The 13,059-nt window shown below is 47.7% G+C and overlaps 1 protein-coding gene across 7 annotated transcripts in view; it reads right to left on the bottom strand.

Moving 5' to 3' along the window:
• Vps13d (vacuolar protein sorting 13 homolog D) overlaps positions 1–251 on the bottom strand; it is a 220,483-nt gene extending 220,232 nt beyond the window's left edge. For all 7 annotated transcript variants that reach the window (XR_005285964.1, XM_038335369.2, XM_042055363.1 and 4 more), the window contains exon 1: positions 148–251. The gene's annotated coding sequence lies outside the window, so the exon portion shown is untranslated. The remainder of the gene's footprint in view (positions 1–147) is intronic.
• Between the last annotated feature and the right edge of the window lie 12,808 nt (positions 252–13,059).

The following is a 13,059-nucleotide window of genomic DNA, read 5'->3' as shown; positions in this document are numbered from 1 at the left end:
GACACTCGGGCTCCGGGGTCCCCGCGAGGGCGCCCGGGCTCCGGGAGAGGCCGGCTGCCGCGGACCCCGAGCCGGGCCGTCTGAGCACAGCCGGGACGATTGCGTTGGGAGCTGCTGGTCAGACCCTTAGCTCTGCCGCCTCCCTACCTGTCACTGTAGCTGTAGCTATCGCTAGCGCTGCTGCCCTAGCCCGGTTCTGCCAGGCGCTTCCTCTCCGCCACTCCTCAATGGCGCTGGCTGGGACGCTAGACCCGACCAATCGAAAGGCTATGTGCCTGCGCCTGGCCAGCCGAGCACCGAGCCGTCGATGGAACGCCCCCTAGCGTCAGCAGCCGCTCCTGCAGAGCTGCAGGCGCCTCCTGGGATGCTGGGGCTTAATGTGCGTCAACCCAACCAGCCCCATTTCAAAGGTGGGTTCAACTGAGTCCAAGGTGAGCATAGGGATATAAATGAACCTAGTTCAAACAGTATTATGCCCTCAAAAACGCCCTGCTTCCCATCCACCTTCCGTCTCATCCCACCCACAGTGACCCCTTGACTATCACCTTTCCTGCTTAAACCACCCTCCCCACTATTATTAAAACTCAACTCCCGGGCGGGCAAAGTGGGTCAACCAGTACAGGAGCTTGCAGCCAGGACAGATCACCTGAGTCCAATTCCCAGCATCCACACGGTGGATGGGGAGGGCACTGATTCCCGCAAGCTGTCCTCTGCCTCTGTGTGACTGCCCACACACACACACACACACACACACACACACACACACACACACAAAATAAATAAATAAATAAATGCCAACTTTTTAACTAAACAATATTTTCCTCCTTCTGACCACTCTGGAGGACTGATAGTTGTACAAGTTGACAACTTGTACTACTTAGTGGTCGTGTGGGTGCTGGAATCCAAACTCCTCTGTAAGAGCAGCCAAGGGTTCCTAAGCACTGAACCACATCTCCAGCAGCTTTATGTCTTCGTAGACTTCGTCTGTTTGTTTGTTTGCCCAGGCTGGACTGAAACTCATCTTGAACTCCTGGCCTTCCTGCCTCCACCTCGGGAGAGCTGGAATTGCAGATGTGACCCACCATGCTCAGCCCTGCATAGGACTTAATGCTACTTGGGATGACCTGTGTGTTTGTCTATTCCTTGGTTACCTTTCAGTTACCCAGACAGTTATTCTAAAACAGGTTTTTCATCTTTTCACAAAAGTCTCTTCAACAAACACTGTCTGAGCTCCAGGTGAAAGCACAGGCTTGCAATCGCAGCACTTGGGAGGTGGAGGCAGGGGAAGCAGGAGTTCAAGGCCCTCCTCCACTACACAGCCAGTTTGAGACCAACCTGTACTACAGGAGACCCCATCAGGAAGGGAGGGAGAGGGAGAGGCAGGGGAGGGAAGGAGAAAGGAAAGCAAGGGTCAATCTCAATGGACTAGAGAATACCTAGGGCATTAAATAGACCTCTGAGTGCGTCCATTCATGAGAGCTTTCCAGAGAGCACAAACGGAGTAGGATGAACCGGAAAGATGAGTCGATATCTCAGACTGAACAAAAAGAGAAAAGCAGCCATCGGAGATGGGCTCAGTGGTTAAATCGCCGCTACTCCTGAAGAGGACCAGGGTTGAGTTCCCAGCGCCCACACCAGGTGACTCATAACTGCCTGTAACTCCAGTACCAAAGGACAGTCAGCCTCTCAGGGTGCTGTTTTCACATGGTACACATACAGACAAGCTGGCACACCTACGTGCATGTAAATAAAAACAAATTTTAAGAACTTCTAAATAAAAAAGGTAAAGGAGAGCTGAGCACCAACATTCCTCTTTCTCTGCTTCCTTGTTACTGCCATAGGCCAAGCTACCCCCATCATCATGCTTTCTCCACCATGAAGGGCTGTACTCCAAAATGTGAGCCAAAATTAACCCTTCCCCCTTATGATGCTGCTTGTGGGGTATCGGGCTACAGTGATGAAAAAAAGGTAACCAACACTGAGTGGATGGATGGATGGATGGATGGATGGATGATGGATGGATGGATGGGTGGGTGGATGGGTGGATGGATGGGTGGATGAATGGATGGATGGATGGATGGGTGGATGGATGGGTGGGTGGGCAGATGGGTAAATGAATACTTCACTCTCCCATTATCCAAAAATTAGAGCAAGAGCAAGATCTAAGGCTCACACAGAAGATGCAGGATGCTGACCGGCAAGGCTGTAGCAATGTGTTCACCATATTAATTATGGAGCCTCATAATGCTGCATTGATGTGGATAGCTATGAGCTGACTCACTCCTAAGGGAGGCCTTGATTCCCAGGGAAGTGAGATCAACCAATCTCAAAGCCGGGTCCCCCTTAGCAGCCAAGATGTGAGGCAAACCCTGGGACTCTCCAGAAGGAATGCCGAAAGGAGGCCGTCCTTCCACCTCAAAGGTTAGGTGGGTCAGCACAGGTGTGGCTCTATCCGAGAAACATTTTTTAAATGTAGCTGTGGGCTGGGGTGGGGCTAATTGGGCGTGCTCTCGGTTAACAGGTGTAAATAAATAAATAAATAAATAAATAAATAAATAACAAGCGGCTGGTAGGTGGTGGAGTAAGCCTTTAATCCCAGGCAGACCTCTGTGAGTTTGAGGCCAGCCTGGTCTACAAGAGCTAGCTCCAGGTCAGGTCTCAAAGCTACCGGGAAACCCTGTCTAGGGGGGTGGGGGGCAAGTAGTTTCAGCCAGTACTGTAGCTGTGCCTGTAGTCCCACCTCACGCTGAGGCAAGAGGATACTGAAGCCCAGGAGTTTGAGGCTCGTTGGACAACACTGCAAGAGCCCATCTCAAAACAAAAGCCGGGAGCTGGAGCTGTGGTTCATCAGTTAAGAACACTTGCTGCGCTTGGCAAGGAACCCTGGGTTTGGTTCTCAGTATCTCACAACCCTTTGTAACTCCAGTTCCAGGGGGACTTGATGCCCTCTTCTGACTCCCAAGGACACCAGGAATGCATGTGATGCACATACATCCATGTAGGCAAAACACTAATACACATAAAACATAAAAAAAAACCTTCGCAGGGCAGTGGTGGTGCACTCTTTAACCCCAGGAAGAGGCAGGCAGGTCTCTGAATTCAAGGCCAGCCTGGTCTGCAAAGTTCCAGGACAGAGAAACCCTGTCTTTAACAAACAAACAACAAAAGTTTTTGTGTCCTCAGTCCCCAGTCCCCACCGGGGTAAGTCTTTGTGTGTGCACACATGCTGGTGCACACACACTAAACAGGGTCTCTGCTATGTAGCTGTCTCTCCTAGAACTCCCTCTATAGATCAGGCTGGCCTTGAGCTCACAGATCTACCTGCCTCTGCAGACCCAGCTTCTTGAATGCTTTTAACCTTCTGGAACTGTGCTGTCAAAGAGACAGGAGCTCAAACAGCAGCCAAATCAGAATGAGAGAAAAGAAAAAGATGAAATTCATGTTAAAATTTATATTGAGCCCAATGTGTCCAAAACAAAATTTAAACATATAATCAGCACTTTAAAAAAATGACACAGGGGCTGGAGAAATGGCTCAGTGGTTAAGAGCACTGGCTGCTCTTTCAGTAGTCCTGAGTTCAATTCCCAGCAACCACATGGTGGCTCACAGCCATCTGTAATGAGATCTGGCGCCCTCTTTTGGCATGTGGGCATACGTGGAGGGAGAATGTTATATACATAATAAATAAATCTTTTTTTAAAATGACACAGGCTGTACATGTGACTGTGTAACATGTCTAAATGCTCAGACCCGTGTCCTCCACATCCAGCATCTAGTACTGAGACTTATTTTGCAGTCTGAGGATGGACCTGCTCTGATGCTCAGGCACATCCTGTGCCTGGCAGCTATGGTGCATAGAAACGCAGGGCCAGAGTCTGTAGTGAAAATGAAGAGAGCCCAGGAAGGGGTGTCACTGTCACCTCAGGGACATGGAAAAAGCAAAGGGCAGCGTATCGCCCTTGGCTCAGAGGGGAGATTCTGAGCTCTGGGAAGCAGAGGCCATCCCACGTACTCAGGACAATTCATGGGGACACAGCCACCTTTGGCTTAGAGTCCAGTGGTTCTCAACCTTTCTAATTCTGTGACCCTTTAATACAGTTCCTCATGTCGTGACCCATGACCATAAATCATTTTTGTTGCTACTTCATAACTCATTTTGCTACTGTTATGAATCGCAATGTAAATATCTGATATGCGACCCTGTGGGGGTCGTGACCCACAGGTTGAGAAACTCTGGCTTTCTTATGCACGTCAAATGGTTATCAGGAGCCTCCTATGGTCAACAGCTAGCAACAAACACCCAGCCCACTCTTTAGATAAGCTCCACGCCTGACCAGCCCCACCAGTTGGGCCTCCTGGTCCTCCTCCACAAGGCAGACAATGGCCAGCTTCCTTTCTCCCAGCTGAAGTTTCGCAAGCCTGGTTTCCCAACTCTAAGATCAGGCCATGCTAGAACGGTTCGTTCCCACATTCCTAAGTCATCTGAAAGTAAAATTCATTTCCTATGCTGGGCTTCTAAGGTCACCCTTCCCAACCCTAGCTCTGTCTCCTCTATCACACCTCCTGGACTCCACTAAAGCCAATACTTCAGCCGTTCCACCCACCCCCACCCAGTCCCCTTGACCTTTTGCCACACCTCACGGTTCTTCAAGGCCTCTCACCCACCGCTACCCACCCCCACCTTTCCGTACTCGGTTCTGATCACAGCTCTTGGAGAGACTAATCTGTCCTGTCCTCAGATGCTTTTCCAGAACCTTCACAGAAGATAGGCACAAACTGAGCTCTTGCTGTGACCCAGACATTGTTTAAAGCATTTTACAGGTAGGCGCTCAAGCCAGCCCTTGCTCTGAGGGGGCCTAGTTTCTTAACCCCATTTTCCAGATAGTGGCAACAGGCCTCACTTGCCTGAGATCAATCACACAGACAGGAAGTGAGTGGAACAGCCAAGATTCACTCCATGGCAATTCAGCTTCAAGGCAAAAGGGCATGGGGTTCTGACCACTGTTTCCCATAGCAAGGGATGAGCTACAAAAACCAAAGAGCAGGCAGACACTTCCTCCCTGCCTCAGTCAGACCATTCTGTCCTGAAGAAATCAGCAGGGACACACCTGGCCTGCTAAATGGTGACTTCCGTCAGGTGGCTGCCTCAGTTGCTCCAAATTCATACCTACTTGTGCTTAATTACCCAATGCTTCCACTGTCTCTTCATTGGTGTGTGTCAGAGCTAGGTCCCTGAGGCCCATCCTTAGTAAGTGTTCAATGCAGCCATTTATCAGCCCCTGACCTAATGGGTTTGCTTAGTTCACCCTCCTCCCTCTCAAGCTCTCCAAGCTCTCTCTCTAAATCTGTCTCTGTCTTAGATAGGCCATGCTAGCCTCAGACTCACTATGCAGCCAAAAATGGCACCTCTGCTCCTGGTTATGAGGGGATAGCGATCAGATCCAAGGCTTAGCAACTGTGCCACATCCTTAAGTCTTAGTTCATCTCTTCATACATCAGTGTCTCAAGCGGCCGAGGCCTGGTATTAGCCCGCTTTAAAAATGGAGACGCTCAAAGATTTAGAACAGTATTGTTGCCTAGCAATGTCCTCTGGTGCTAGCTAAAACCCAGGAGGCAAACAACGCCAAAGCTTCAGGAAGTCCCTGAAACGAACCAGATACACTAGGTCCCTCTCTTCTTGTGTTAGTTACTCTCTGGTACTGTGATAAGATGTCATGACCTAAGCAACTCGAAACTGCAAACATGAAACAGAGAAAGCAAACTGGAAGCGGGACAAGGCTATGAACTCTCAAGTCCCCTCCTCAGTGATGTAATCCCTCCAGGAAGGTCCACCTCTGGCAAGTTCCACAACCTCCCCTAACAGCGCCACCAACCAGAAACCAAGTGTTCAAGTACCTCAGCTTATGGGAGACTGGGAGATGTTTCTCAGTCAAACTGCCACACTCTCTGAAGTTATTAGCAGTAAGGCCTGCTGAGAGACATATTCAGACCCGGACCAGCGGAGCTGCCTGGAAGAGACACCTAGCACTGTAGAGCAGCCTATAGGCTGTGCAGTGAGCTCCAGGGTTCCAGCTCTCAGGAGCTGTCACTCTTGCTGGGGTGAGCTTCAGCAATGCAATTGACTTTGAGTCATCTCTGCTCCTGCAACCCCTCTCCCACACTCCTGTAGTAACCCTAATAGACACATTGGTTCCCCAAGTTGGACAAGTAGTATCTGTTATGCCCAGATCTGCGAAGTCCCTGAAAAACCAACAAGGAGACCGAGTCCCGTATGTAAAAGCAAAGAGCCTTTATTTTATGCAAGTTTACAAACTCCGTCTCTCCGCATGTCCAACATATTGGAATAAATGGAGAGTCCTGAGCTCAGTTAGAGCTGGGTTTTTATAGTAATAAAGGCGGGGGTGAGGGGTTTCTAAGGTTCAGGGCCCCTGATTGGCTGACATTTGTCTATGGGTATCCTGGTGAGTGTGTGCTGGCAGGTGATCCTATCTACAACAGTTGGAATGTTAGGCATTTCTTTGGATGGTCTGTTCTTGGGTGGTGCTTGGGCAATCTCAGTTTGTGGTCCTTCCTGTAATCAGGTATTGCTGCAGGGTAAACTACTGAGACTCAGGCTCCATTAAACTTATCATGGCTGAGTCCTACTCTGGATGGTGATAATGGTTGGAAGTAAAGAACTTCCTTTGGTGATCTGTTTCTATTTAGCTTATCATGGCTGGCTCCTACAGTGTCCTTACCTTCACTATAGGAGGTGTTTAGACACATTCATTCACAACTCCCCAGAAATAGTGTCATGCAACACAAATGGCCCCAGAATCTCAGGATGGTGTTCAGTATGTGTGCAATAAGTGAATTGTCAAGCTGCAGGTTTACATAGGTCTCACTACAGAAGACAGAGTCTGAGAAACTGGGGTCGAGGTAGAGAGGTGGCTATGAATCAGAGGCCAGCATGGGCCAGGCAGTGAGTTCTAACTCAGCCTGAGCTACTGAGTGAAACCCTGTCTTATCAAGGGTGTATCTCAGCTGGAAGAGCACTTTTCTAGTAGACAGGAAGTCCTGGGTTTGATTCCTCAGCATAAATCTAACGGGGCAGTACATGCCTGTAGTCCCAGAACTCAGGAGCTGGAGGCAGAAGGTTCAGAAACCTAAATCAATAAATAAATCCTGCTTGGTTGCATACTGACTCATTCTGAAGTTCTTTCTCTTTAGAAAGAGATTTACTATTTTTTACTTATGTGTCTATGTCTATCTGTGTGTGGGTATATGCACAAGCATGTGTGGGTGCCCACAGAGGTCAGAAGAGGGCACTAACCCCCCTGATGCTGGAGCTACAGGCAGTTGTGAGCTGCCTGATGTGGGTGCTGGGAACTGAATTTGAATCTTCTGTAAGGGCAACAAGTGCTCTTAACAGCTGAGCTATCTCTACAGCCCTCTGAATTTTTTTACATGTATTTATGTGTGCCATGGTGAGAGGATAAAGGTCAGGGGACAACTTAGGTATTTGGTTCTTTCCTTTCATCATGTGAGTTCCAGGGCTTGAACTCAAATTGTGAGCCTTGGAGACAAGCATCTTTACCTGCTAAGCCATCTAGCCACCCAGAAATTATTTTCTTTGGTGTTAGTCAGGATCCAGGCATCACCTAAGTAGAGGCCCTGCAGGTGACTCTTATGGCTTAATGACAGGCAGAAGCTACCAGAGGGTACATAAGGAGGAACAAATACAGGCCTGGCTTCTCTCTCCTCCTGCTAAAGTCTTTTGTGCTACCACAAAAGGTGCAGAGGGCAGATTCCAGGACACCAGCAAGCAGAAGGAAGAACCAGATGGGGAGGGTTTAGAATTGACATACCACTGGCATCTTGTTTCCACCTGTAGAGTGGAGGGGGATGATGCTCTTTGACACGTTCACCTTAGCGAATATTCACATCTCATCTGCCTGTCTGAGCTGAGCAGGAGGCCTGGTCCTTCCTTCCTCCCTTTGGGCTGTGCTCCAGTTCCTTTCTGACCACTCATCCATGATGGTATCCCCATTTCTCTGTCCCTCGTATCCAACACATCTTCGTCTGTCTGATCGTCTGTTTCACTTCTACCTGCTTTCCTGGGCAGGCTCTGTTTTAGTAGCTATCGTATCCTCAAGCCTGGAAAACAAGATCAACAGAGACCATGGCAAATACTCCTTCACATGCTCCTCAGGATTTGGCAAGGACTGCTTGTAGTATTTTGTTTTGTTTTGATTTCTTGAGACAGGGCATCATGTATCCAAGCTGCCCTCTGACTTGCTATGTTGCCAAGGACAACCTGGAACTACTGATCCTCCTGCCTCTGCTTCCTGAAGGCTGGGATTGCAGGCATGCACCACCACTCCGGGGGCGGGGGAGTGGAACTCGGGGCTTGGTGCTTTCTAGGCAAGCACTTTACTGAGGGAGCTACATTCCTGCTCCCATCAATCATTTCACTGTTTACAGTGCCATGCAACTTCACTACTGACCATCTTCAGAACCCTTTCTACCTTATAAAACAAACCCTACCCCCAGTAGTGACCTGCTGCCTGCTTCCCAGCCCCCAGCAGCCAGCATCCTGCTTTCCACCTACAGATTCGACTCTGCTCCATCTTTCCTGGAGGAGCCACATGAGATTATGCGACTATCTTCATTCACTTAACGCTGCCCTGAGGTTCATTCGTGTTATAGCACATATCATCATTCCTTCCATTTGTTCATTTACACACACACACACACACACACACACGTGGGTCCTTCTTTTTCACATGTATGTCTGTGTACTGCATGCATGCAGTGTCTGAAGAAGGTGTTGGGTCCCCTGGAACTGGAGTTACAGTTGATTGTGAGTAACCATGTGAGTGTTGGGAATTGAACCCAGGTACTAACCATGGAGTCATCTTTCCAGCCCATTTTTTGGGTATGGACTTGGGTTTTCATATTTACTTAGTAAGCATTTTGCTGATAGAGCCATCTCTTCAGCTTCCATTTTTCTTTTTTTTTTAAACTTTGAATTACTTTTTATTTTTATTTGTGTGTGCATGTGCATAACATGTTTGTGGATGGCTGTGCATCATGTGGAGACAGATGTGTGTGCATACATGTGTGCATGTGGAAGCCAGAGTTGGACGTCAAGTGTCTTCTTTTCTCTCTCTTTCAGATTTTATTCTAACATAGACATGAGCATACATTTTTTTTTAAGATAGGCTCTAACTATGGTTTTGTTTGTTTGTTTGTATTTGTTTTCTGAGACAGAGCCTACCATGTAACTGTGGCTGGCCTTGAACTCACTACATAGACCAAGCTGGCCTCAAACTCTATTTACCTCTGCCTCTCAAGTGCTGAGATCAAAGGCATGTGACACCACGCCTGGCTCTGATTTTTATTTAAGGTATGTGTATGGCATGTGCACATGAATGCAGGTACCCATGAAAACTAAAGGTGTTGGATCCCCTGGAGCTGAGGTGCAGTAATAGATGGTTGTGATCCATCTGTGCGATCATAAGGGTGCTGGGAGTTGAAATTGGGGTCTCTGTAAGAGCAGTATATACTCCTAACTGCTGGATCTCTCCAGCCCAGTCCTTTTTCTTCTTAAGGAAGAATACCCCATTGCATGTATAGTCTGCATTTTGTCCTTGTCTGTCATTAGTGGTGCTCCTCTTTTTTTTTGTGGTGTTCCTCTTGCTTCCATCTTGTACTTCTTATGGACAATACTGCAGCCGGAGGTGATGTTCAATCAAAGACTCACTCAGGCATGTGTTTGCAGTGCTTCTGAATAGATATCTGGTAATGTGGGATTCCCCTCTGTATGCTGTGAATACGTTTTATTACCATTTGTTAATAAAGAAGCTGTTTGGCCTATGGCAGGGCAGACTAGAGCTAAGCCGGAAAACTAAATGCTGGGAGAAAGAAGGTGAGTCAGGGAGATGCCATGTAGCTGCCAAAGGAAAAAGATGCTAGAAACTTACCAGTAGGCCACAGCCTCGTGGTGATATATAGTTTAGTAGAAATGGGTTAATTTAAGATGTAAGAGCTAGCTAGAAATACGCCTGAGCCATCGGCCAAACAGTGTTGTAATTAATACAGTTTCTGTGTCATCATTTGGGTCTGGGTGGCCGGAAAAACAAAAGAACAATCTCCATTTATAATCCAGAGGTGAAATTTCTGGATCATCTGATAGTTCTATGTTTGGTTTGTTTTCGGTACCTGAAATGGAATGTAGGGCTCATTTCATATGTTTGGCTTTCTGAGGGACTCCTACACCATCGCCAGGGTGGCTGCTCTGTTTTGCAGCCCACCCCCAGAGCACAGGGTTTCACTCCCGCCTCAAGTCACCAACAACTGTTATTTTCAGCTTTTCTGGTGAGAGGTGGGACCTTGTTTTGAAAAAGGGACAAAAAGATCATTGTGTCTGTAAGCAGACAGGGAAAACCCGGAGACAGGGTGGCTGATGCTGTAGGAAGGAAGGCAAGGCAGAGTCACCGAAGTGATACATTTGGTTGAAGAGAGATGCCACAGCCTGGAGAGACAGCTCAACAGTTAAGAGCAGTGGCTGCTCTTGCAGAGGACTCAGGTTCAATTCTCAGTCCCCTTATGGTGACTCACGGCCACCTGTAACTCCAGTTCCAGGGGATACACCACCCTCTTCTGGTCTCTGAGGGCACTGTATGAACATGAATCACATATATGCAGGCAAAGATTCATACACGTAAAATAAAAATAGATACCCGAGGGAGAAAGTAGGGTAGACCGTAAGTGTATGGGAAAAGGACACTACTCTGGCCATGACCACAGACAAGCCAAGGACATGGGCCTAGGTGCAGGCGTCGGGGAGGGGGGCTTAGGGGCTCCAGACACTCCCTTTTGTTTCTGTTATTGTGTCAGTGGAACAGGCAGCCTGGTAACCTACCTAAAGACGAGGGAGGGGCAAAGCCAGGGCCCAGATTGCGAGGAGATGGAGTGAAAGACTCCATCTGAACAGTGAGTGGGTGGTGGAAGGGAAGACAGGACAGGCTAAAGAGTGGTCCCCTCAGAAGAATCTGGAGCACCCTATGTCTGTGTTACTTTTCAGGATCCTAAAATGGGGACACTCCCTAGGACTATCAGGGTTGGTCCAGTGTAATCATAGGTGTCCCTGTCATTGAGACGCAGAGAGAAGGTGACTATAAAAAATATTACACCACTGTCTGCTTTAATGTTGGTTTTGGCTTGTTTGTTTTGAAACAGGTTCTGATGTAAGTGAATCTGGTCTGGGGCTTTCTCTGTAGCTAAGGATGACCCTGAACTCTTGATCCTCCTTGCCTCCACCACTCAAATGCTGTGAGCACAGGTGCGCACCACTCTGCCCATCTTAACACTGCAGTCTTTGAACATGAGGGTGACCACGGGAGTCAGTTCTCTTCACCATGTGGGTCTTGGGAGTGGCACTCGGGTCATCGGGCTTAGCAACAAGCACTTTTACCTTTGCTAGACAGCAGGACACACAGGCACACACAGGACACACAAGCACACAGGACACACAAGCATACCCACACCTAGCTTCTGCTCTGAGTACACATTCACGGCAGTGGAGCATTTTATCAATAAGAGGTGACGTTAGCTCCTGGCAGTGGGCATGCCCAGTGGTGGTGATGCCTCTGGCAGGAACAGGGCATCTTTTAGGAGAAAGTTAGCTGGGGATGATTCCAGCACTTTCACCATTGGTCTTAGTTTCTTTTCTGTTGCTATGACAAAATGTCCTGACAAAATCAATTTAAGAAAGGGTCCAGCACAATGACATCACATCCTCCAGAGCTGGAGTTGCAGACGGTTCTGGGCTACCACACGGGTGCTCAGTGAACGCCAGTCCTCTGCAAGAACAGTCAGTGCTCCCAATGGATGAGATATCTCCTGAGCCTCCCCCATACCACCAAGTGCTGGCTTTTAAGTGGCAGCTTTCCTGTTGAGTAGGTAGCTTGCTGGGAAAGCATCAAGCTTACTTTCAAATGCCATGGCCAGAGCTCCGATGCATACTCGCGGCAGGCTGTGGGCTCACATTCCTCACTAGCTGTGTGCCCCCATGTGCTTTGACCCACTTGGGATGTGGTTCCAGAGCTAACCTGTCTAGCTTCTCTGTGATCATAAGGACGAAACTGTGTGTCTCAGAAATAACATCAATGATTGACTCATAATTTCTTTTTCCTCTCTTTCCTTTTCTGTGCTTGGGCTTGAAGCCAGAGCCTCACAGAATGTAGACAAGTGCTCTGTATTGCTACGCCCACAGCCTTGGTATTTCAATTTTCAGTGCCAGATTTTTCAACAAAGATTTCGTGAAGTTCTGGGCATTGTGATGCATGGCTTTTATCCCGGTACTTTGGAGGCTGAGACAGGTAGCTCTCTATGAGTTCAAGGACAGTCTAAGTCTACTTAGTGAGTTCCAGACTAGCCAAGATTACTTAGTGAGACCCTGTCTTAACCACACCCCTTTCTCTCACCCTCTCATTCCCTCCCAAAAAAGTTTATGAGCTTTTTTTTTTTAAATACTGAGATGCTTTAATATAGTTCCTCATGTTGTGGTGACCCCAACCATAAAATTATTTCTTGCTACTTCATAACTGTAATTTTGCTACTGTTATGAATCATAAGGTTAAAAAAAAAAACCCGCTTTTTTCCTTAGGGTGCTTTTGTGAGGTGTTTACTCATTGTAAAGAGAAAAGTAACATATGCAATACTTAATATATTTGTGTTTCTGGCTTTGATAGTGTTATAGTTTATTAAACTAAGGTTTAAGCTCTAACTGGCATAGGATCTGTAACAGGTCTAGTCAGAAGAATAATGTTAGATTTGTCTTTTCATTTTCTCTTGGTTTAGTTTAGTTGTTCAAGACAGGTTTGGTGCGGGAGAATTGTCTGTATTCTGTCAATCATGTTTTAAATAAACACTGATTGGCCAGGCAGGAGGTAAAAGTGGGAAAACCAGACAGGAAATAGAAATGATACAATGAGAACAGGAGAATTCTGGGAAGGAGGAAGTTGATTCCTTCCACTCCTGCCCAGACCACTGAAGCAGCAGGATGTGATCTGC

Source organism: Arvicola amphibius, chromosome 6 (genome assembly GCF_903992535.2).
Source record: "Arvicola amphibius chromosome 6, mArvAmp1.2, whole genome shotgun sequence".
Classification (NCBI taxonomy): domain Eukaryota; kingdom Metazoa; phylum Chordata; class Mammalia; order Rodentia; family Cricetidae; genus Arvicola; species Arvicola amphibius.
This window is presented reverse-complemented; position numbering and strand designations above follow the sequence as displayed.